At 41.9% G+C, this 4,917-nt stretch overlaps 1 protein-coding gene and 1 pseudogene across 2 annotated transcripts in view; one reads left to right on the top strand and one right to left on the bottom strand.

Annotated features, from left to right (window-relative positions):
- The window catches only part of LOC119468624, a 25,224-nt gene that overhangs the window by 17,739 nt on the left and 2,568 nt on the right, over positions 1 to 4,917 (bottom strand). The gene's annotated exons all lie outside the window — the stretch shown is intronic.
- LOC119468627 lies at positions 4,268 to 4,409 on the top strand (annotated as a pseudogene).

The following is a 4,917-nucleotide window of genomic DNA, read 5'->3' as shown; positions in this document are numbered from 1 at the left end:
AAAAAAAAAAAAAAATTTTTATTTGTAGAGACAGGGTTCTCGCTATGTTGCCCAGGCTGGTCTTGAACTCTTGGCCTTAAGCAATCCTCTCCTCTTCACCTCCCAAAGCCCTGAAATCACAGGTATGAGCCATCACATCCAGCCTTCTACCAGTTTCTTCGCATACTTCTTTCCTAGGCTTGACCAGGACCTTTACTTTCTTTTGTGTACAGCTCAGCATTAAAAAAAAAAAGTTTAGGTTGGGCACAATGGCTCAACACCTGTAATACCAACACTTCGGGAAGCCAAGGTAGGAGGTTTGCTTGAACCCAGGAGTTCCACACTAGCCTGGGCAAGATGGCGAGACTGTGTCTCTATAAAAAAATTTTGAAAAATTACCCAGGTGTGCTGGCATATGCCTGCAGTCCCAGATAGTGAGAAGGCTAAGGCAGGAGGATCCCTGGAGCCCAGGATTTCAAGGCTACACTGAGCTGTGATCATCACTGTCCTCCAGCCTGGATGATAGGATGAGACCCAGTCTCTAAAAACAGTTAAAAATTAAAAAAAGCTTAATAAAAAAAAAAATCTTTATTTTAGAGGCAATGTATTTTTCCTCTTTAACTTTTTGTTTTTGCTAGGCTATGCGCACCATAGACAAAGTTGAAATTTAATCTTAATCTCTTAAACCCTTGATGTCCAAACACATCAAACTTAAAAAAAAAAAAAAAAAAAGGTGAAAGATGTACAAGAGAAAAAGGGAAGTAATCTGTGCCAAATGTACATTCCTTCCAGAGTTTCGGACAAAAATGATGTTTACCTGGTCTCTGGGTACTAAAATAAGACATTAGAGACAGTCTCTTCCTTCAAGAAACAAGATTGGAATTAGACACTAAGATACAATTAAACAGACTTTGAAAGTTGGTAGGCACTACTGGGAGGTGACTCACACCTGGCAGGGTGAAGTGCAACTGGAATAAAAGCTCCTAAGGGCAAGGACTAAGTGGCTTCCTCTGTAACACTGCCATGCCCAGTACTGTACCAGCGCCCCAGCAGATTCAACAACTTTCCGTCAAGCCACATACTTCAAGTCTCATCGTCTAGTGGGGGTCACAGATGAGACATAGTGTGCCAAATCCCAAACGTACAGGGTGCCAGACAAGTCTGCAGGAGACAGGAGGATTAGGAAAGCCTTCCAGGCAAGGTAATACCTGAGCTGAGTTTTCTTTTGAGTTTGGAATATTAATTTAATCAGAGGAAAACACGGGACATGAAAAGGGCTAGGAAATAAGAAAACGAGCTAAGTTTTGAAGGTGATGATTAGATGAAGTGAGAGAAGAATATTCCAACAGAGGGAGACAAGGAGACTAGTGAGATTTCAAGGGGCCAAGAGCTGTCCAGGGAAAACAGGGTTCAAAGACCAGTATTGAAGTGTTCCGGATACCAAGCAAAGGAGACCTTATTACAAAGGCAGTGGGGCTGTTGAAGGGTTTAAATGGGAGAGTGACTGTGAACAGATTAACAGTTTGGAAAGATACAGGCAAGAGTAAACCTCTGGATTTAACCAAAAATAAAGGACAAAGCCACAATGAAGATATTGGAAAAGATCAGGAAAAACGTTCTTAAAAAGGGCTGGGCGCGGTGGCTCACGCTTGTAATCCCAGCACTTTGGGAGGCCGAGGCGGGCGGATCATGAGGTCAAGAGATCGAGACCATTCTTGCCATGATGAAACCCCCGTCTCTACTAAAAATACAAAATTGGCCGGGTGTGGTGGCACGCGCCTGTAGTCCCAGCTACTCGGGAGGCTGAGGAGGAAGAATCGCTTGAACCCAGGAGGCGGAGGTTGCAGTGAGCCGAGATTGAGCCACTGCACTCCAGCCTGGCGACAGAGCAAGACTCCGTCTCAAAAAAAAAATTCTTAAAAATACTCACTCTCGGCCAGGTATAGCGGCTCACGCCTGTAATTCCAGCACTTTGGGAGGCCAAGGTGGGTAGATCCCACTGTACAGTAAGGGACAGGCTGTCAGGAGGCTCCAGCCTGTCCCTTATTGTTCCCTTACTGAGCTAAGCAATTTACATAATACCACACAGGTTAGTCATGTGATTTAAATCTGTATATGATAGCAATTTTGATATTATCACTTAAGTCATTCAAAATATCAGATGTATTGTGTCAAGTCAGTTATAGGGAACCACTGCTTCAGAGAAATCACATCTGAAGAGGTCAGAAGTTCGAGACCAGTCTGCAACATGGTGAAACCCCATCTCTACTAAAAAAATAATAATAAAAAAAAAAATACAAAAATTACCCGGGCACGGTGGCGCACACCTGTAGTCCCAGCTACTCGGGAGGCTGAGGCAGAAGAATCGCTGGAACTGGGAGGTAGAGGTTACAGTGAGCCGAGATTGCGCCACTGCACTCCAGCCTGGGGGACAGAGCAATACTCTGTCTCAAAAATAAAAATTAATAAAAGTAAAAATAAATAAAATCTTATAAGATATATAGAAAATACACAGAAAAAAAAATTCACTCTCTTCTTTACAAATTTCGTTTATGGAGTTACCAAATTATCCTTTGAAAACAGAGAACTCAGAAGTGGCTGAGAGCAGTCAGTCTTCAGAATGTAAAAATTACTATTGTGGGCCAGGCACGGTGGCTCACGCCTGTAAACCCAGCATTTTGGGAGGCTGAGCTGAGTGGATCATGAGGTGAGGAAATCAAGACCATCCTGGCTAACACGGTAAAACCCCATCTCTACTAAGAATACAAAAAATTAGCAGGGCGTAGTAGCTACGCGAGAGGCTGAGGCAGAAGAATCACTTGAACCTGTGAGGCGGAGGGTGCAGTTAGCCGAGATTGCGCCACTGCATTCCAGCCTGGAAGACAGAGCGGGACTCCATCTCAAAAAAAAAAAATTGCTATTATGAAGAAAGTAGATATTATATCATTAATTTCATTTCAAGATGCTTTCAAAATGTATCTTTTGATACACTGCAGTTTTTTAAGAGTATGTCACAATAATTCTAAATCTTATTTGAGACTAACAGCAGAGCACTATAAATTTTTAAGTCTTTACAGACACAGAGATCATCTGTTATGTTCGCTTTGGAACAGATCATAACTGCCCCTCCCCCTCAACATACCCAAAATACATTGTTTAAGCCTACTTTCTTAATGGTCATGCTGTTTCACAGCAAAAGACTGAGGTCACAGTGTTAAAAGATTTCTGAGCTGATAAGAGAACCCCAGGGGGGTTCTTTACCTTGCAGCTAGTCTATTCAATACTAACAATTCCAACCACCCGGAGGAATTTCCCTGCCTAGGCTTATTTTGTTGGCACACCACAGCGTAAAAAAGAAATCTCCTGGGGCGGGGCTCGGTGGCTCATGCCTATAATCCCAGCACTTTGGGAGGCCAAGGTAGGCGGATCACCTGACGTCAGGAGTTCGAGACGACCGTAACCAACATGGAGAAACCCCCGTCTCTACTAAAAATACAAAATTAGCTGGGAGTGGTAGCGTATACCTGTAATCCCAACTACTAGGAAGGCTGAAGCAGGAGAATCACTTGAACCCGTAAGGCGGAGTTTGCAGTGAGCCGAGATCGTGCCACTGCACTCCAGCCTGGGCAACAAGGGCAAAACTCCGTCACACACACACAAAAAATCTCCAGACATTTTATATCCAATAAGAAAAGATTTAACAATGGTCAGAATAGGAACATCTTTAATGCCAGGCAAATTTAACAGCTTTCTCAGTGGATTTCTCAGTAGATTGTGACAAACGACCTCAAAGTAAACTCATATTTACTCTTAAGAAATAATCTATATTTGAATCTTCTTAACAGCAAAAGCCCCAGGAACTTTTTCCTAAACTCCCTAACAACATCAGCAAAACACCAGATTCTCGGCTCTCTTTATTTTTAAAAATCACAATAAAATAGTTAACCCTGTATTATTTATTTGCTATTTACAATCACCATATATCGCCATTTACTATTATCATCGTTTCATAAAAGATGATTTAACACCAAGAAAGCAGGACTTTTTTTTTTTCTTTTTAGAAAGGATACTCCTTTAATTGAATAAATTTAATTGTATGAAAAGACTCCTAATATGGTCCTTTGCTTCTTTTTATGCTAAAGCCCACACAATACTCCATTCTAGAGGGCTGATCACAGTGTCTCCGATTCATTCTCACCAACTACAAAGTCACCAACCCTCCCCACTCCCATCTTTGAGGAGGGACTGCAAAACAGTGTCATTGAACTGGTGAGAAGATGCAGTTCCATCGTCAGGTGGGATAATCCTTACCTGTTCCTCCTTTGGAGGACAGATAAAACACGATGATTGGAGATGCATGAAATGTTTAAAATTTAATTATTTAAAAAAAAAAAAAAGACGACAACGACGCAGTTCCACCCGTAGCTGAAGAAGACTCTACAGGCCAGGAACGGATGAATGTTAACTTTAGCACCTCAGGCTTCTTTCCATCCCTCCAAACTTCACAGGTGGGGAAACGAAGGTTCAGAAAGCAAAGCTGACTTGCCCAAAGCCGTAAGGCCAAGAACATTTCTCCAGCCTCCTGACAGCCAGTCCCTTACTGTTCCCTTACTGAATGAGCTCAGCAGTTTGCATAATACCATGGGTTAGTCATGTGATTTACATCGGTATATGATAGCAATTTTGATATTATCATTTGTCCTTCAAAACATCAGATGTTATTGTGTCAAGTCAGTTATAGAGAACCACGGCTTCAGAGAAATCACATCTGAAGAAGACACACTGCGGATACAACCCCGAAAGTTCATGTTTGAGACCAAAGTTTTGATACAAACTTCACTTTAACTATAATTGTAATTATTACAGTTATTCTCCACTCACTAGATACTGTACTTGACACATATTTGGTCTGCTACCAAAGTGCACCAGTGATAAAGC

Source organism: Cebus imitator, unplaced genomic scaffold (genome assembly GCF_001604975.1).
Source record: "Cebus imitator isolate Cc_AM_T3 unplaced genomic scaffold, Cebus_imitator-1.0 Scaffold461, whole genome shotgun sequence".
NCBI classification, from domain to species: Eukaryota; Metazoa; Chordata; class Mammalia; order Primates; family Cebidae; genus Cebus; species Cebus imitator.
Note: the sequence above shows the minus strand (reverse complement) of the source record. Positions and strands in the feature narration are given on the sequence as shown.